This window comes from Camellia sinensis, chromosome 14, assembly GCF_055761805.1.
Source record: "Camellia sinensis isolate YWXY chromosome 14, ASM5576180v1, whole genome shotgun sequence".
Lineage (NCBI taxonomy): Eukaryota > Viridiplantae > Streptophyta > Magnoliopsida > Ericales > Theaceae > Camellia > Camellia sinensis.
Genome location: NC_138974.1, coordinates 123,872,344 through 123,893,966, shown reverse-complemented (window position 1 = coordinate 123,893,966; position 21,623 = coordinate 123,872,344).

The window sequence follows — 21,623 nt, the reverse complement described above, 5'->3', positions numbered from 1 at the left end:
TAATGCGCAAGAAATGGTATGTAAACCCCGTATTTACATATCTGCCACTGTGCAGGAGAATCCGTATAGGTGTTCGAGTGTTCGAACCGTAATGCGCAAGAAATGGTATGTAAACCCCGTATTTACATATCTGCCCTTGTGCAGGAGAATCCGCATAGGTGTTCGAGTGTTCGAACCATAATGCGCAAAAAATGGTATGTAAACCCCGTATTTACATATCTGCCACTGTGCAGAAGAATCCGTATAGGTGTTCGAGTGTTCGAACCATAATGCGCTAGAAATGGTAAGTAGACGCCGTATTTACATATCTGCCACTGAGCTGGAGAATCCGTGTAGGTGTTCGAGTGCTCGAACCGTAATGCGCAAGAAATGGTATGTAAACCCCGTATTTACATATCTGCCACTGTGCAGGAGAATCCGTATAGGTGTTCGAGTGTTCGAACCGTAATGCGCAAGAAATGGTATGTAAACCCCGTATTTACATATCTGCCCTTGTGCAGGAGAATCCGCATAGGTGTTCGAGTGTTCGAACCATAATGCGCAAAAAATGGTATGTAAACCCCGTATTTACATATCTGCCACTGTGCAGAAGAATCCGTATAGGTGTTCGAGTGTTCGAACCATAATGCGCTAGAAATGGTAAGTAGACGCCGTATTTACATATCTGCCACTGAGCTGGAGAATCCGTATAGGTGTTCGAGTGTTCGAACCGTAATGCGCAAGAAATGGTATGTAAACCCCGTATTTACATATCTGCCACTGTGCAGGAGAATCCGTATAGGTGTTCGAGTGTTCGAACCGTAATGCGCAAGAAATGGTATGTAAACCCCGTATTTACATATCTGCCACTGTGCAGGAGAATCCGTATAGGTGTTCGAGTGTTCGAACCGTAATGCGCAAGAAATGGTATGTAAACCCCGTATTTACATATCTGCCCTTGTGCAGGAGAATCCGCATAGGTGTTCGAGTGTTCGAACCATAATGCGCAAAAAATGGTATGTAAACCCCGTATTTACATATCTGCCACTGTGCAGAAGAATCCGTATAGGTGTTCGAGTGTTCGAACCATAATGCGCTAGAAATGGTAAGTAGACGCCGTATTTACATATCTGCCACTGAGCTGGAGAATCCGTGTAGGTGTTCGAGTGCTCGAACCGTAATGCGCAAGAAATGGTATGTAAACCCCGTATTTACATATCTGCCACTGTGCAGGAGAATCCGTATAGGTGTTCGAGTGTTCGAACCGTAATGCGCAAGAAATGGTATGTAAACCCCGTATTTACATATCTGCCCTTGTGCAGGAGAATCCGCATAGGTGTTCGAGTGTTCGAACCATAATGCGCAAAAAATGGTATGTAAACCCCGTATTTACATATCTGCCACTGTGCAGAAGAATCCGTATAGGTGTTCGAGTGTTCGAACCATAATGCGCTAGAAATGGTAAGTAGACGCCGTATTTACATATCTGCCACTGAGCTGGAGAATCCGTATAGGTGTTCGAGTGTTCGAACCGTAATGCGCAAGAAATGGTATGTAAACCCCGTATTTACATATCTGCCACTGTGCAGGAGAATCCGTATAGGTGTTCGAGTGTTCGAACCGTAATGCGCAAGAAATGGTATGTAAACCCCGTATTTACGTATCTGCCACTGTGCAGGAGAATCCGTATAGGTGTTCGAGTGTTCGATCCGTAATGCGCAAGAAATGGTATGTAAACCCCGTATTTACATATCTGCCACTGTGCAGGAGAATCCGTATAGGTGTTCGAGTGTTCGAACCGTACTGCGCAAGAAATGGTATGTAAACCCCGTATTTACATATCTGCCACTGTGCAGGAGAATCCGTATAGGTGTTCAAGTGTTCGAACCGTAAAGCGCAAGAAATGGTATGTAAACCCCGTATTTACATATCTGCCACTGTGCAGGAGAATCCGTATAGGTGTTCGAGTGTTCGAACCGTAATGCGCAAGAAATGGTAAGTAAACCCCGTATTTACATATCTACCACTGTGCGGGAGAATCCGTATAGGTGTTCGAGTGTTCGAACCGTAATGCGCAAGAAATTGTAAGTAAACCCCGTATTTACATATCTGCCACTGTGCGGGAGAATCCGTATAGGTGTTCGAGTGTTCGAACCATAATGCGCAAGAAATGGTCTGTAAACCCCATATTTACATATCTGCCCCTGTGCGGGAGAATCCGTATAGGTGTTCGAGTGTTCGAACCGTAATGCGCAAGAAATGGTATGTAAACCCCGTATTTACATATCTGCCACTGTGCAGGAGAATCCGTATAGGTGTTCCAGTGTTCGAACCGTAATGCGCAAGAAATGGTATGTAAACCCCTTATTTACATATCTGCCACTGTGCAGGAGAATCCGTATAGGTGTTCGAGTGTTCGAACCGTAATGCGCAAGAAATGGTATGTAAACCCCGTATTTACATATCTGCCACTGTGCAGGAGAATCCGTATAGGTGTTCTAGTGTTCGAACCGTAATGCGCAAGAAATGGTATGTAAACCCCGTATTTACATATCTGCCACTGAGCTGGAGAATCCGTATAGGTGTTCGAGTGTTCGAACCGTAATGCGCAAGAAATGGTATGTAAACCCCGTATTTACATATCTACCACTGTGCGGGAGAATCCGTATAGGTGTTCGAGTGTTCGAACCGTAATGCGCAAGAGATGGTAAGTAAACCCCGTATTTACATATCTGCCACTGTGCGGGAGAATCCGTATAGGTGTTCGAGTGTTCGAACCGTAATGCGCAAGAAATGGTCTGTAAATCCCATATTTACATATCTGCCCCTGTGCGGGAGAATCCGTGTAGGTGTTCGAGTGCTCGAACCGTAATGCGCAAGAAATGGTATGTAAACCCCGTATTTACATATCTGCCACTGTGCAGGAGAATCCGTATAGGTGTTCGAGTGTTCGAACCGTAATGCGCAAGAAATGGTATGTAAACCCCGTATTTACATATCTGCCCTTGTGCAGGAGAATCCGCATAGGTGTTCGAGTGTTCGAACCATAATGCGCAAAAAATGGTATGTAAACCCCGTATTTACATATCTGCCACTGTGCAGAAGAATCCGTATAGGTGTTCGAGTGTTCGAACCATAATGCGCTAGAAATGGTAAGTAGACGCCGTATTTACATATCTGCCACTGAGCTGGAGAATCCGTATAGGTGTTCGAGTGTTCGAACCGTAATGCGCAAGAAATGGTATGTAAACCCCGTATTTACATATCTGCCACTGTGCAGGAGAATCCGTATAGGTGTTCGAGTGTTCGAACCGTAATGCGCAACAAATGGTATGTAAACCCCGTATTTACATATCTGCCACTGTGCAGGAGAATCCGTATAGGTGTTCGAGTGTTCGAACCGTAATGCGCAAGAAATGGTATGTAAACCCCGTATTTACATATCTGCCCTTGTGCAGGAGAATCCGCATAGGTGTTCGAGTGTTCGAACCATAATGCGCAAAAAATGGTATGTAAACCCCGTATTTACATATCTGCCACTGTGCAGAAGAATCCGTATAGGTGTTCGAGTGTTCGAACCATAATGCGCTAGAAATGGTAAGTAGACGCCGTATTTACATATCTGCCACTGAGCTGGAGAATCCGTATAGGTGTTCGAGTGTTCGAACCGTAATGCGCAAGAAATGGTATGTAAACCCCGTATTTACATATCTGCCACTGTGCAGGAGAATCCGTATAGGTGTTCGAGTGTTCGAACCGTAATGCGCAAGAAATGGTATGTAAACCCCGTATTTACGTATCTGCCACTGTGCAGGAGAATCCGTATAGGTGTTCGAGTGTTCGATCCGTAATGCGCAAGAAATGGTATGTAAACCCCGTATTTACATATCTGCCACTGTGCAGGAGAATCCGTATAGGTGTTCGAGTGTTCGAACCGTACTGCGCAAGAAATGGTATGTAAACCCCGTATTTACATATCTGCCACTGTGCAGGAGAATCCGTATAGGTGTTCAAGTGTTCGAACCGTAAAGCGCAAGAAATGGTATGTAAACCCCGTATTTACATATCTGCCACTGTGCAGGAGAATCCGTATAGGTGTTCGAGTGTTCGAACCGTAATGCGCAAGAAATGGTAAGTAAACCCCGTATTTACATATCTACCACTGTGCGGGAGAATCCGTATAGGTGTTCGAGTGTTCGAACCGTAATGCGCAAGAAATTGTAAGTAAACCCCGTATTTACATATCTGCCACTGTGCGGGAGAATCCGTATAGGTGTTCGAGTGTTCGAACCATAATGCGCAAGAAATGGTCTGTAAACCCCATATTTACATATCTGCCCCTGTGCGGGAGAATCCGTATAGGTGTTCGAGTGTTCGAACCGTAATGCGCAAGAAATGGTATGTAAACCCCGTATTTACATATCTGCCACTGTGCAGGAGAATCCGTATAGGTGTTCCAGTGTTCGAACCGTAATGCGCAAGAAATGGTATGTAAACCCCTTATTTACATATCTGCCACTGTGCAGGAGAATCCGTATAGGTGTTCGAGTGTTCGAACCGTAATGCGCAAGAAATGGTATGTAAACCCCGTATTTACATATCTGCCACTGTGCAGGAGAATCCGTATAGGTGTTCTAGTGTTCGAACCGTAATGCGCAAGAAATGGTATGTAAACCCCGTATTTACATATCTGCCACTGAGCTGGAGAATCCGTATAGGTGTTCGAGTGTTCGAACCGTAATGCGCAAGAAATGGTATGTAAACCCCGTATTTACATATCTACCACTGTGCGGGAGAATCCGTATAGGTGTTCGAGTGTTCGAACCGTAATGCGCAAGAGATGGTAAGTAAACCCCGTATTTACATATCTGCCACTGTGCGGGAGAATCCGTATAGGTGTTCGAGTGTTCGAACCGTAATGCGCAAGAAATGGTCTGTAAACCCCATATTTACATATCTGCCCCTGTGCGGGAGAATCCGTGTAGGTGTTCGAGTGCTCGAACCGTAATGCGCAAGAAATGGTATGTAAACCCCGTATTTACATATCTGCCACTGTGCAGGAGAATCCGTATAGGTGTTCGAGTGTTCGAACCGTAATGCGCAAGAAATGGTATGTAAACCCCGTATTTACATATCTGCCCTTGTGCAGGAGAATCCGCATAGGTGTTCGAGTGTTCGAACCATAATGCGCAAAAAATGGTATGTAAACCCCGTATTTACATATCTGCCACTGTGCAGAAGAATCCGTATAGGTGTTCGAGTGTTCGAACCATAATGCGCTAGAAATGGTAAGTAGACGCCGTATTTACATATCTGCCACTGAGCTGGAGAATCCGTATAGGTGTTCGAGTGTTCGAACCGTAATGCGCAAGAAATGGTATGTAAACCCCGTATTTACATATCTGCCACTGTGCAGGAGAATCCGTATAGGTGTTCGAGTGTTCGAACCGTAATGCGCAACAAATGGTATGTAAACCCCGTATTTACATATCTGCCACTGTGCAGGAGAATCCGTATAGGTGTTCGAGTGTTCGAACCGTAATGCGCAAGAAATGGTATGTAAACCCCGTATTTACATATCTGCCCTTGTGCAGGAGAATCCGCATAGGTGTTCGAGTGTTCGAACCATATTGCGCAAAAAATGGTATGTAAACCCCGTATTTACATATCTGCCACTGTGCAGAAGAATCCGTATAGGTGTTCGAGTGTTCGAACCATAATGCGCTAGAAATGGTAAGTAGACGCCGTATTTACATATCTGCCACTGAGCTGGAGAATCCGTGTAGGTGTTCGAGTGCTCGAACCGTAATGCGCAAGAAATGGTATGTAAACCCCGTATTTACATATCTGCCACTGTGCAGGAGAATCCGTATAGGTGTTCGAGTGTTCGAACCGTAATGCGCAAGAAATGGTATGTAAACCCCGTATTTACATATCTGCCCTTGTGCAGGAGAATCCGCATAGGTGTTCGAGTGTTCGAACCATAATGCGCAAAAAATGGTATGTAAACCCCGTATTTACATATCTGCCACTGTGCAGAAGAATCCGTATAGGTGTTCGAGTGTTCGAACCATAATGCGCTAGAAATGGTAAGTAGACGCCGTATTTACATATCTGCCACTGAGCTGGAGAATCCGTGTAGGTGTTCGAGTGTTCGAACCGTAATGCGCAAGAAATGGTATGTAAACCCCGTATTTACATATCTGCCACTGTGCAGGAGAATCCGTATAGGTGTTCGAGTGTTCGAACCGTAATGCGCAAGAAATGGTATGTAAACCCCGTATTTACGTATCTGCCACTGTGCAGGAGAATCCGTATAGGTGTTCGAGTGTTCGATCCGTATTGCGCAAGAAATGGTATGTAAACCCCGTATTTACATATCTGCCACTGTGCAGGAGAATCCGTATAGGTGTTCGAGTGTTCGAACCGTACTGCGCAAGAAATGGTATGTAAACCCCGTATTTACATATCTGCCACTGTGCAGGAGAATCCGTATAGGTGTTCCAGTGTTCGAACCGTAAAGCGCAAGAAATGGTATGTAAACCCCGTATTTACATATCTGCCACTGTGCAGGAGAATCCGTATAGGTGTTCGAGTGTTCGAACCGTAATGCGCAAGAAATGGTAAGTAAACCCCGTATTTACATATCTACCACTGTGCGGGAGAATCCGTATAGGTGTTCGAGTGTTCGAACCGTAATGCGCAAGAAATTGTAAGTAAACCCCGTATTTACATATCTGCCACTGTGCGGGAGAATCCGTATAGGTGTTCGAGTGTTCGAACCATAATGCGCAAGAAATGGTCTGTAAACCCCATATTTACATATCTGCCCCTGTGCGGGAGAATCCGTATAGGTGTTCGAGTGTTCGAACCGTAATGCGCAAGAAATGGTATGTAAACCCCGTATTTACATATCTGCCACTGTGCAGGAGAATCCGTATAGGTGTTCCAGTGTTCGAACCGTAATGTGCAAGAAATGGTATGTAAACCCCTTATTTACATATCTGCCACTGTGCAGGAGAATCCGTATAGGTGTTCGAGTGTTCGAACCGTAATGCGCAAGAAATGGTATGTAAACCCCGTATTTACATATCTGCCACTGTGCAGGAGAATCCGTATAGGTGTTCTAGTGTTCGAACCGTAATGCGCAAGAAATGGTATGTAAACCCCGTATTTACATATCTGCCACTGAGCTGGAGAATCCGTATAGGTGTTCGAGTGTTCGAACCGTAATGCGCAAGAAATGGTATGTAAACCCCGTATTTACATATCTACCACTGTGCGGGAGAATCCGTATAGGTGTTCGAGTGTTCGAACCGTAATGCGCAAGAGATGGTAAGTAAACCCCGTATTTACATATCTGCCACTGTGCGGGAGAATCCGTATAGGTGTTCGAGTGTTCGAACCGTAATGCGCAAGAAATGGTATGTAAACCCCATATTTACATATCTGCCACTGTGCGGGAGAATCCGTATAGGTGTTCGAGTGTTCGAACCGTAATGCGCTAGAAATGGTAAGTAAACCCCGTATTTACATATCTGCCACTGTGCAGGATAATCCGTATAGGTGTTCGAGTGTTCGAACCCTAATGCGTGAGAAATGGTAAGTGTCACGACCCGAACCCGCCCCCATGGGTTAAGGACGTAACCGGCCAGCAATCCTCAGATTACCTACGGCCTCAAACCAAACGGACTTGACACATCAGAGTAAAGGGGGCCAAAAGGGAAGCAAAATTTAAAACTTTGTCCATAGAGCTGTGCTTACATGGCACATCAAAAAAAAACCATACATATGTACGTTAATAACTCACAACAGAAACATAGTGATATAGGTTCTATACCGACAGGATCATCCAAAACTAAGTCAACCCATAAAACTATAAGCAGACATATACAAAACTTCGTCAACCTGACAAAATGCAAATACACAACAAAAGGCGAAGGCGGGTCTCATGCGTGAGACACAAGGGCTGACTCTCTCAAAACCTTAGTGGTTCCATACAGACTTCTCTGAGGCTGGGTCTGGACTTCTCTTGGCTCACCTACAAACACATGAATGAGCGTGAGCGAAAGCCCAGTGAATAATATCAAATCAAATACAGAAGTTACATAACAATGTAGCACAACACGTTCCAAACGGCCTTAGGCCCAATTCCTATTTCTATTTAACAGATATATAACTATACGAAATTCAAACCAAGTGACTGCAGTTCTAAACATTCTGGCCCTTGGCCCATTTAAATTTCCATTCATGTCAAAACGGCCTTCGGCCCATTCATTTATGTCAAAACGGCCTTCGGCCCGTTCATTTATGTCAAAATGGCCTTCGGCCCATTCGTTTACGTCAAAACGGCCTTCGGCCCATACATTCGTGTCAAAACGACCTTAGGTCCATTTATTTCTATCAAAACGACCTTCGGTTCATTTATTCATATCAAAACGACCTTCGGTCCATTCGTTCATGTCGAAACGACCTTAGGTCCATTCATATATGTCAAACGACCTTCGGTCCACTCATTCATTTCCAAACGGCCTTTGGCCCACTCATTCATTTCAGAACGGCCTTTGGCCCACTCATTCATTTCCAAACGGCCTTTGGCCCATTTATTCATTTCAAAATGGCCTTTGGCCCACTCATTCATTTCAGAACGGCCTTTGGCCCACTCATTCATTTCCAAACGGCCTTTGGCCCATTTATTCATTTCAAAATGGCCTTTGGCCCACTTATGCTTATCGAAACGACCTTGGGTCCATTTATGCGTTCATATCAGACTTACGTCCACAATCCCACAATCCCAATTAGCAATTCATAAAGCTTCAAAGGAAGTAAACAATTGGACATTTACAAGCATTCAAATATCGATATTACTCACAGTGATCGGCTTGTGGATTTGCCCTGGAGCTTGACCCTACACGTTTCATGAACACAAAAGGGTCATTAACAGTTCAATCCGTTCTTTAATTCACATATTCCTCTTTAGGCTTTATTATCATCTCATTAACTCATTTACAATGCTTAACATATGCCTCTTTAGGCTTTATTATCATCTCATTAACTCATTTACAATGCTTAACATATGCCTAAGAGTGCTTGCAAGTGAAAGAGAACGGAAAACAGAACACAAAATACAAAAACAGGATTTCAGAAAATAGGGTCCCCGCTCGAGCGTGGACTTCCCCGCTCGAGCGGACCCTTAGGTCTGCGAAAGTACTGGTTGCCTTCAATTCCAGCGCGAGCGTGAACTCGGCCGCTCGAGCGGACTGCCTGTCCACATAGCTCCCCGCTCGAGCGTAAACTTCCCCCGCTCGAGCGGGAACCATGTCTGCAGAAAATGCTGGGAGCTCGATTTCTCCGCTCGAGCGTCACTTCACCCGCTCGAGCGGACGACGAAAATCTAGGAATCCCAGGTTGAGTTCTTGAGCTCCATTCCGACTTTTAACCAACAAATCAGGCATGTTGTAGCTCAAATATCACATATAAGTATACTAACAAGGTATAAACACCAAAACACCTTATTATGGAGCTCAATTTCAAGGATTAAACACTTGCATGTCTCAAATTGACACCAAACTCAATTCTATCATACATATTCATGCATTCAAAGCTCCCATCTTCAATTATTCAGACATGCATGCCCATTTGACTTCATATTCACTTCAAATAATGTAATTAGTGCTCATTCCCATAAAATTTAACAAAGACATGCTTGCATGTGGGATTACACTACCAATCTTTCACAATTTCACAAATTACATGCTAGATTTTGTGATTCCATAGGAGTTCTTTACATGCATGCACATATAGTCTTCAAATTCATCAAAACCAACTCCTTTCATGTTCTAGATCACAAATTAATCTTTAATTCCCGAAATCACAACTCAAATTCATGAGTTAGGGGTTGGTTACTCACCTAGGAGCTTTAATCTTCCAATTTCTAGTCAATTCTTGAGTTAAATCTTCAAATCCCCAAGCTAGAGCCAAAAATTGCTCAAGTCACTTCCTTTCTCTCTCTATAGCCGGCCTCTCTCTCACTTTCAAGTGTCTAACTCAAATTTTGAGTTTTTGAGAGAGCTAAAGGAGAGTGCAATGCAAATATACAACTAGCCCCACTAACAAATATTTTAATATAAAATAATGGGGCACTTAATTTATCAATTTAATCAGTTTAAATTGACCAGAATCAATTTTCAATTAAATTTCACCGTAGGCTCTAAAAATTATGCCAATCACAATGGCGTAATCAATTTCAGGTTCTATGGCCGATAAGGCCCTCAATTTAATTCCAAAGCGGATTATTCAAACAGATATTCCTACGGTGAACAGGTAGAATTCCAAAGTCGCATATATTCACATAATAGCACACCAAAAATCATATCAAAACATATAGTCACATACGTATTAGGGACCAATTAGCATACTACGGAACAGGGGTATTACAGTAAGTAAACGCCGTATTTACATATCTGCCACTGTGCAGGAGAATCCGTATAGGTGTTCGAGTGTTCGAACCGTAATGCGCAAGAAATGGTATGTAAACCCCGTATTTACATATCTGCCCCTGTGCAGGAGAATCCGCATAGGTGTTCGAGTGTTCGAACCATAATGCGCAAAAAATGGTATGTAAACCCCGTATTTACATATCTGCCACTGTGCAGAAGAATCCGTATAGGTGTTCGAGTGTTCGAACCATAATGCGTGAGAAATGGTAAGTAAACGCCGTATTTACATATCTGCCACTGAGATGGAGAATCCGTATAGGTGTTCCAGTGTTCGAACCGTAATGCGCAAGAAATGGTATGCAAACCCCGTATTTACATATCTGCCACTGTGCAGGAGAATCCGTATAGGTGTTCGAGTGTTCGAACCGTAATGCGCAAGAAATGTTTTGTAAACCCCGTATTTACGTATCTGCCACTGTGCAGGAGAATCCGTAAAGGTGTTCGAGTGTTCGATCCGTAATGCGCAAGAAATGGTATGTAAACCCCGTATTTACATATCTGCCACTGTGCAGGAGAATCCGTATAGGTTTCGAGTGTTCGAACCGTAATGCGCAAGAAATGGTATGTAAACCCCGTATTTACATATCTGCCACTGTGCAGGAGAATCCGTATAGGTGTTCGAGTGTTCGAATCGTAATGCGCAAGAGATGGTAAGTAAACCCCGTATTTACATATCTGCCACTGTGCAGGAGAATCCGTATAGTTGTTCGAGTGTTCGAACCGTAATGCGCAAGAAATGGTATGTAAACCCCGTATTTACATATCTGCCACTGTGCGGGAGAATCCGTATAGGTGTTCGAGTGTTCGAACCGTAATGCGCAAGAAAAGGTAAGTAAACCCCGTATTTACATATCTGCCACTGTGCGGGAGAATCCGTATAGGTGTTCGAGTGTTCGAACCGTAATGCGCAAGAAATGGTCTGTAAACCCCATATTTACATATCTGCCCCTGTGCGGGAGAATCCGTATAGGTGTTCGAGTGTTCGAACCGTAATGCGCAAGAAATGGTATGTAAACCCCGTATTTACATATCTGCCACTGTGCAGGAGAATCCGTATAGGTGTTCGAGTGTTCGAACCGTAATGCGCAAGAAATGGAATGTAAACCCCGTATTTACATATCTGCCCCTGTGTAGGAGAATCCGCATAGGTGTTCGAGTGTTCGAACCATAATGCGCAAAAAATGGTATGTAAACCCCGTATTTACATATCTGCCACTGAGCAGAAGAATCCGTATAGGTGTTCGAGTGTTCGAACCATAATGCGTGAGAAATGGTAAGTAAACGCCGTATTTACATATCTGCCACAGAGTTGGAGAATCCGTATAGGTGTTCGAGTGTTCGTACCGTAATGCGCAAGAAATGGTATGTAAACCCCGTATTTACATATCTGCCACTGTGCAGGAGAATCCGTATAGGTGTTCGAGTGTTCGAACCGTAATGCGCAAGAAATGGTATGTAAACCCCGTATTTACGTATCTGCCACTGTGCAGGAGAATCCGTAAAGGTGTTCGAGTGTTCGATCCGTAATGCGCAAGAAATGGTATGTAAACCCCGTATTTACATATCTGCCACTGTGCAGGAGAATCCGTATAGGTGTTCGAGTGTTCGAACCGTAATGCGCAAGAAATGGTATGTAAACCCCGTATTTACATATCTGCCACTGTGCAGGAGAATCCGTATAGGTGTTCGAGTGTTCGAACCGTAATGCGCAAGAAATGGTATGTAAACCCCGTATTTACATATCTGCCACTGTGCAGGAGAATCCGTATAGGTGTTCGAGTGTTCGAACCGTAATGCGCAAGAAATGGTATGTAAACCCCGTATTTACATATCTGCCACTGTGCGGGAGAATCCGTATAGGAGTTCGAGTGTTCGAACCGTAATGCGCAAGAAATGGTCTGTAAACCCCGTATTTACATATCTGCCCCTGTGCGGGAGAATCCGTATAGGTGTTCGAGTGTTCGAACCGTAATGCGCAAGAAAATGGTATGTAAACCCCGTATTTACATATCTGCCACTGTGCAAGAGAATCCGTATAGGTGTTCGAGTGTTCGAACCGTAATGCGCAAGAAATGGTATGTAAACCCCGTATTTACATATCTGCCCCTGTGCAGGAGAATCCGCATAGGTGTTCGAGTGTTCGAACCATAATGCGCAAAAAATGGTATGTAAACCCCGTATTTACATATCTGCCACTGTGCAGAAGAATCCGTATAGGTGTTCGAGTGTTCGAACCATAATGCGTGAGAAATGGTAAGTAAACGCCGTATTTACATATCCGCCACTGAGCTGGAGAATCCGTATAGGTGTTCGAGTGTTCGTACCGTAATGCGCAAGAAATGGTATGTAAACCCCGTATTTACATATCTGCCACTGTGCAGGAGAATCCGTATAAGTGTTCGAGTGTTCGAACCGTAATGCGCAAGAAATGGTATGTAAACCCCGTATTTACGTATCTGCCACTGTGCAGGAGAATCCGTAAAGGTGTTCGAGTGTTCGATCCGTAATGCGCAAGAAATGGTATGTAAACCCCGTATTTACATATCTGCCACTATGCAGGAGAATCCTTATAGGTGTTCGAGTGTTCGAACCGTAATGCGCAAGAAATGGCATGTAAACCCCGTATTTACATATCTGCCACTGTGCGGGAGAATCCGTATAGGTGTTGGAGTGTTCGAACCGTAATGCGCAAGAAATGGTATGTAAACCCCGTATTTACATATCTGCCACTGTGCAGGAGAATCCGTACAGGTGTTCGAGTGTTCGAACCGTAATGCGCAAGAAATAGTATGTAAACCCCGTATTTACATATCTGCCACTGTGCGGGAGAATCCGTATAGGTGTTCGAGTGTTCGAACCGTAATGCGCAAGAAATGGTAAGTAAACCCCGTATTTACATATCTGCCACTGTGCGGGAGAATCCGTATAGGTGTTGGAGTGTTCGTACCGTAATGCGCAAGAAATGGTCTGTCAACCCCATATTTACATATCTGCCCCTGTGCGGGAGAATCCGTATAGGTGTTCGAGTGTTCGAACCGTAATGCGCAAGAAATGGTATGTAAACCCCGTATTTACATATCTGCCACTGTGCAGGAGAATCCGTATAGGTGTTCGAGTGTTCGAACCGTAATGCGCAAGAAATGGTATGTAAACCCCGTATTTACATATCTGCCACTGTGCAGGAGAATCCGTATAGGTGTTCGAGTGTTCGAACCGTAATGCGCAAGAAATGGTATGTAAACCCCGTATTTACATATCTGCCACTGTGCGGGAGAATCCGTATAGGTGTTCGAGTGTTCGAACCGTAATGCGCAAGAAATGGTAAGTAAACCCCGTATTTACATATCTGCCACTGTGCGGGAGAATTCGTATAGGTGTTCGAGTGTTCGAACCGTAATGCGCAAGAAATGGTCTGTAAACCCCATATTTACATATCTGCCCCTGTGCGGGAGAATCCGTATAGGTGTTCGAGTGTTCGAACCGTAATGCGCAAGAAATGGAATGTAAACCCCGTATTTACATATCTGCCCCTGTGTAGGAGAATCCGCATAGGTGTTCGAGTGTTCGAACCATAATGCGCAAAAAATGGTATGTAAACCCCGTATTTACATATCTGCCACTGAGCAGAAGAATCCGTATAGGTGTTCGAGTGTTCGAACCATAATGCGTGAGAAATGGTAAGTAAACGCCGTATTTACATATCTGCCACAGAGTTGGAGAATCCGTATAGGTGTTCGAGTGTTCGTACCGTAATGCGCAAGAAATGGTATGTAAACCCCGTATTTACATATCTGCCACTGTGCAGGAGAATCCGTATAGGTGTTCGAGTGTTCGAACCGTAATGCGCAAGAAATGGTATGTAAACCCCGTATTTACGTATCTGCCACTGTGCAGGAGAATCCGTAAAGGTGTTCGAGTGTTCGATCCGTAATGCGCAAGAAATGGTATGTAAACCCCGTATTTACATATCTGCCACTGTGCAGGAGAATCCGTATAGGTGTTCGAGTGTTCGAACCGTAATGCGCAAGAAATGGTATGTAAACCCCGTATTTACATATCTGCCACTGTGCAGGAGAATCCGTATAGGTGTTCGAGTGTTCGAACCGTAATGCGCAAGAAATGGTATGTAAACCCCGTATTTACATATCTGCCACTGTGCAGGAGAATCCGTATAGGTGTTCGAGTGTTCGAACCGTAATGCGCAAGAAATGGTATGTAAACCCCGTATTTACATATCTGCCACTGTGCGGGAGAATCCGTATAGGAGTTCGAGTGTTCGAACCGTAATGCGCAAGAAATGGTCTGTAAACCCCGTATTTACATATCTGCCCCTGTGCGGGAGAATCCGTATAGGTGTTCGAGTGTTCGAACCGTAATGCGCAAGAAAATGGTATGTAAACCCCGTATTTACATATCTGCCACTGTGCAAGAGAATCCGTATAGGTGTTCGAGTGTTCGAACCGTAATGCGCAAGAAATGGTATGTAAACCCCGTATTTACATATCTGCCCCTGTGCAGGAGAATCCGCATAGGTGTTCGAGTGTTCGAACCATAATGCGCAAAAAATGGTATGTAAACCCCGTATTTACATATCTGCCACTGTGCAGAAGAATCCGTATAGGTGTTCGAGTGTTCGAACCATAATGCGTGAGAAATGGTAAGTAAACGCCGTATTTACATATCCGCCACTGAGCTGGAGAATCCGTATAGGTGTTCGAGTGTTCGTACCGTAATGCGCAAGAAATGGTATGTAAACCCCGTATTTACATATCTGCCACTGTGCAGGAGAATCCGTATAAGTGTTCGAGTGTTCGAACCGTAATGCGCAAGAAATGGTATGTAAACCCCGTATTTACGTATCTGCCACTGTGCAGGAGAATCCGTAAAGGTGTTCGAGTGTTCGATCCGTAATGCGCAAGAAATGGTATGTAAACCCCGTATTTACATATCTGCCACTATGCAGGAGAATCCTTATAGGTGTTCGAGTGTTCGAACCGTAATGCGCAAGAAATGGCATGTAAACCCCGTATTTACATATCTGCCACTGTGCGGGAGAATCCGTATAGGTGTTGGAGTGTTCGAACCGTAATGCGCAAGAAATGGTATGTAAACCCCGTATTTACATATCTGCCACTGTGCAGGAGAATCCGTACAGGTGTTCGAGTGTTCGAACCGTAATGCGCAAGAAATAGTATGTAAACCCCGTATTTACATATCTGCCACTGTGCGGGAGAATCCGTATAGGTGTTCGAGTGTTCGAACCGTAATGCGCAAGAAATGGTAAGTAAACCCCGTATTTACATATCTGCCACTGTGCGGGAGAATCCGTATAGGTGTTGGAGTGTTCGTACCGTAATGCGCAAGAAATGGTCTGTCAACCCCATATTTACATATCTGCCCCTGTGCGGGAGAATCCGTATAGGTGTTCGAGTGTTCGAACCGTAATGCGCAAGAAATGGTATGTAAACCCCGTATTTACATATCTGCCACTGTGCAGGAGAATCCGTATAGGTGTTCGAGTGTTCGAACCGTAATGCGCAAGAAATGGTATGTAAACCCCGTATTTACATATCTGCCACTGTGCAGGAGAATCCGTATAGGTGTTCGAGTGTTCGAACCGTAATGCGCAAGAAATGGTATGTAAACCCCGTATTTACATATCTGCCACTGTGCGGGAGAATCCGTATAGGTGTTCGAGTGTTCGAACCGTAATGCGCAAGAAATGGTAAGTAAACCCCGTATTTACATATCTGCCACTGTGCGGGAGAATTCGTATAGGTGTTCGAGTGTTCGAACCGTAATGCGCAAGAAATGGTCTGTAAACCCCATATTTACATATCTGCCCCTGTGCGGGAGAATCCGTATAGGTGTTCGAGTGTTCGAACCGTAATGCGCAAGAAATGGTATGTAAACCCCGTATTTACATATCTGCCACTGTGCAGGAGAATCCGTATAGGTGTTCGAGTGTTCGAACCGTAATGCGCAAGAAATGGTATGTAAACCCCGTATTTACATATCTGCCACTGTGCGGGAGAATCCGTATAGGAGTTCGAGTGTTCGAACCGTAATGCGCAAGAAATGGTATGTAAACCCCGTATTTACATATCTGCCACTGTGCAGGAGAATCCGTAATGGTGTTCGAGTGTTCGATCCGTAATGCGCAAGAAATGGTATGTAAACCCCGTATTTACATATCTGCCACTGTGCAGGAGAATCCGTATAGGTGTTCGAGTGTTCGAACCGTAATGCGCAAGAAATGGTATGTAAACCCCGTATTTACATATCTGCCACTGTGCAGGAGAATCCGTATAGGTGTTCGAGTGTTCGAACCGTAATGCGCAAGAAATGGTATGTAAACCCCGTATTTACATATCTGCCACTGTGCAGGAGAATCCGTATAGGTGTTCGAGTGTTCGAACCGTAATGCGCAAGAAATGGTATGTAAACCCCGTATTTACATATCTGCCACTGTGCGGGAGAATCCGTATAGGAGTTCGAGTGTTCGAACCGTAATGCGCAAGAAATGGTCTGTAAACCCCGTATTTACATATCTGCCCCTGTGCGGGAGAATCCGTATAGGTGTTCGAGTGTTCGAACCGTAATGCGCAAGAAAATGGTATGTAAACCCCGTATTTACATATCTGCCACTGTGCAAGAGAATCCGTATAGGTGTTCGAGTGTTCGAACCGTAATGCGCAAGAAATGGTATGTAAACCCCGTATTTACATATCTGCCCCTGTGCAGGAGAATCCGCATAGGTGTTCGAGTGTTCGAACCATAATGCGCAAAAAATGGTATGTAAACCCCGTATTTACATATCTGCCACTGTGCAGAAGAATCCGTATAGGTGTTCGAGTGTTCGAACCATAATGCGTGAGAAATGGTAAGTAAACGCCGTATTTACATATCTGCCACTGAGCTGGAGAATCCGTATAGGTGTTCGAGTGTTCGTACCGTAATGCGCAAGAAATGGTATGTAAACCCCGTATTTACATATCTGCCACTGTGCAGGAGAATCCGTATAAGTGTTCGAGTGTTCGAACCGTAATGCGCAAGAAATGGTATGTAAACCCCGTATTTACGTATCTGCCACTGTGCAGGAGAATCCGTAAAGGTGTTCGAGTGTTCGATCCGTAATGCGCAAGAAATGGTATGTAAACCCCGTATTTACATATCTGCCACTGTGCAGGAGAATCCTTATAGGTGTTCGAGTGTTCGAACCGTAATGCGCAAGAAATGGCATGTAAACCCCGTATTTACATATCTGCCACTGTGCGGGAGAATCCGTATAGGTGTTGGAGTGTTCGAACCGTAATGCACAAGAAATGGTATGTAAACCCCGTATTTACATATCTGCCACTGTGCAGGAGAATCCGTACAGGTGTTCGAGTGTTCGTACCGTAATGCGCAAGAAATAGTATGTAAACCCCGTATTTACATATCTGCCACTGTGCGGGAGAATCCGTATAGGTGTTCGAGTGTTCGAACCGTAATGCGCAAGAAATGGTAAGTAAACCCCGTATTTACATATCTGCCACTGTGCGGGAGAATCCGTATAGGTGTTGGAGTGTTCGTACCGTAATGCGCAAGAAATGGTCTGTCAACCCCATATTTACATATCTGCCCCTGTGCGGGAGAATCCGTATAGGTGTTCGAGTGTTCGAACCGTAATGCGCAAGAAATGGTATGTAAACCCCGTATTTACATATCTGCCACTGTGCAGGAGAATCCGTATAGGTGTTCGAGTGTTCGAACCGTAATGCGCAAGAAATGGTATGTAAACCCCGTATTTACATATCTGCCACTGTGCAGGAGAATCCGTATAGGTGTTCGAGTGTTCGAACCGTAATGCGCAAGAAATGGTATGTAAACCCCGTATTTACATATCTGCCACTGTGCGGGAGAATCCGTATAGGTGTTCGAGTGTTCGAACCGTAATGCGCAAGAAATGGTAAGTAAACCCCGTATTTACATATCTGCCACTGTGCGGGAGAATTCGTATAGGTGTTCGAGTGTTCGAACCGTAATGCGCAAGAAATGGTCTGTAAACCCCATATTTACATATCTGCCCCTGTGCGGGAGAATCCGTATAGGTGTTCGAGTGTTCGAACCGTAATGCGCAAGAAATGGTATGTAAACCCCGTATTTACATATCTGCCACTGTGCAGGAGAATCCGTATAGGTGTTCGAGTGTTCGAACCGTAATGCGCAAGAAATGGAATGTAAACCCCGTATTTATATATCTGCCCCTGTGCAGGAGAATCCGCATAGGTGTTCGAGTGTTCGAACCATAATGCGCAAAAAATGGTATGTAAACCCCGTATTTACATATCTGCCACTGAGCAGAAGAATCCGTATAGGTGTTCGAGTGTTCGAACCATAATGCGTGAGAAATGGTAAGTAAACGCCGTATTTACATATCTGCCACAGAGCTGGAGAATCCGTATAGGTGTTCGAGTGTTCGTACCGTAATGTGCAAGAAATGGTATGTAAACCCCGTATTTACATATCTGCCACTGTGCAGGAGAATCCGTATAGGTGTTCGAGTGTTCGAACCGTAATGCGCAAGAAATGGTATGTAAACCCCATATTTACGTATCTGCCACTGTGCAGGAGAATCCGTAAAGGTGTTCGAGTGTTCGATCCGTAATGCGCAAGAAATGGTATGTAAACCCCGTATTTACATATCTGCCACTGTGCAGGAGAATCCGTATAGGTGTTCGAGTGTTCGAACCGTAATGCGCAAGAAATGGTATGTAAACCCCGTATTTACATATCTGCCACTGTGCAGGAGAATCCGTATAGGTGTTCGAGTGTTCGAACCGTAATGCGCAATAAATGGTATGTAAACCCCGTATTTACATATCTGCCACTGTGCGGGAGAATCCGTATAGGTGTTCGAGTGTTCGAACCGTAATGCGCAAGAAATGGTCTGTAAACCCCGTATTTACATATCTGCCCCTGTGCGGGAGAATCCGTATAGGTGTTCGAGTGTTCGAACCGTAATGCGCAAGAAATGGTATGTAAACCCCGTATTTACATATCTGCCACTGTGCAGGAGAATCCGTATAGGTGTTCGAGTGTTCGAACCGTAATGCGCAAGAAATGGTATGTAAACCCCGTATTTACATATCTGCCCCTGTGCAGGAGAATCCGCATAGGTGTTCGAGTGTTCGAACCATAATGCGCAAAAAATGGTATGTAAACCCCGTATTTACATATCTGCCACTGTGCAGGAGAATCCGTATAGGTGTTCGAGTGTTCGAACCGTAATGCGCAAGAAATGGAATGTAAACCCCGTATTTATATATCTGCCCCTGTGCAGGAGAATCCGCATAGGTGTTCGAGTGTTCGAACCATAATGCGCAAAAAATGGTATGTAAACCCCGTATTTACATATCTGCCACTGAGCAGAAGAATCCGTATAGGTGTTCGAGTGTTCGAACCATAATGCGTGAGAAATGGTAAGTAAACGCCGTATTTACATATCTGCCACAGAGCTGGAGAATCCGTATAGGTGTTCGAGTGTTCGTACCGTAATGTGCAAGAAATGGTATGTAAACCCCGTATTTACATATCTGCCACTGTGCAGGAGAATCCGTATAGGTGTTCGAGTGTTCGAACCGTAATGCGCAAGAAATGGTATGTAAACCCCATATTTACGTATCTGCCACTGTGCAGGAGAATCCGTAAAGGTGTTCGAGTGTTCGATCCGTAATGCGCAAGAAATGGTATGTAAACCCCGTATTTACATATCTGCCACTGTGCAGGAGAATCCGTATAGGTGTTCGAGTGTTCGAACCGTAATGCGCAAGAAATGGTATGTAAACCCCGTATTTACATATCTGCCACTGTGCAGGAGAATCCGTATAGGTGTTCGAGTGTTCGAACCGTAATGCGCAATAAATGGTATGTAAACCCCGTATTTACATATCTGCCACTGTGCGGGAGAATCCGTATAGGTGTTCGAGTGTTCGAACCGTAATGCGCAAGAAATGGTCTGTAAACCCCGTATTTACATATCTGCCCCTGTGCGGGAGAATCCGTATAGGTGTTCGAGTGTTCGAACCGTAATGCGCAAGAAATGGTATGTAAACCCCGTATTTACATATCTGCCACTGTGCAGGAGAATCCGTATAGGTGTTCGAGTGTTCGAACCGTAATGCGCAAGAAATGGTATGTAAACCCCGTATTTACATATCTGCCCCTGTGCAGGAGAATCCGCATAGGTGTTCGAGTGTTCGAACCATAATGCGCAAAAAATGGTATGTAAACCCCGTATTTACATATCTGCCACCGTGCAGAAGAATCCGTATAGGTGTTCGAGTGTTCGAACCATAATGCGTGAGAAATGGTAAGTAAACGCCGTATTTACATATCTGCCACTGAGCTGGAGAATCCGTATAGGTGTTCGAGTGTTCGTACCGTAATGCGCAAGAAATGGTATGTAAATCCCGTATTTACTTATCTGCCACTGTGCAGGAGAATCCGTAAAGGTGTTCGAGTGTGCGATCCGTAATGCGCAAGAAATGGTATGTAAACCCCGTATTTACATATCTGCCACTGTGCAGGAGAATCCTTATAGGTGTTCGAGTGTTCGAACCGTAATGCGCAAGAAATGGTATGTAAACCCCGTATTTACATATCTGCCACTGTGCAGGAGAATCCGTATAGGTGTTCGAGTGTTCGAACCGTAATGCGCAAGAAATGGTATGTAAACCCCGTATTTACATATCTGCTACTGTGCAGGAGAATCCGTATAGGTGTTCGAGTGTTCGAACCGTAATGCGCAAGAAATGGTATGTAAACCCCGTATTTACATATCTGCCACTGTGCGGGAGAATCCGTATAGGTGTTCGAGTGTTCGAACCGTAATGCGCAAGAAATGGTAAGTAAACCCCGTATTTACATATCTGCCACTGTGCGGGAGAATCCGTATAGGTGTTGGAGTGTTCGAACCGTAATGCGCAAGAAATGGTCTGTCAACCCCATATTTACATATCTGCCCCTGTGCGGGAGAATCCGTATAGGTGTTCGAGTGTTCGAACCGTAATGCGCAAGAAATGGATTGTAAACCCCGTATTTACATATCTGCCACTGTGCAGGAGAATCCGTATAGGTGTTCGAGTGTTCGAACCGTAATGC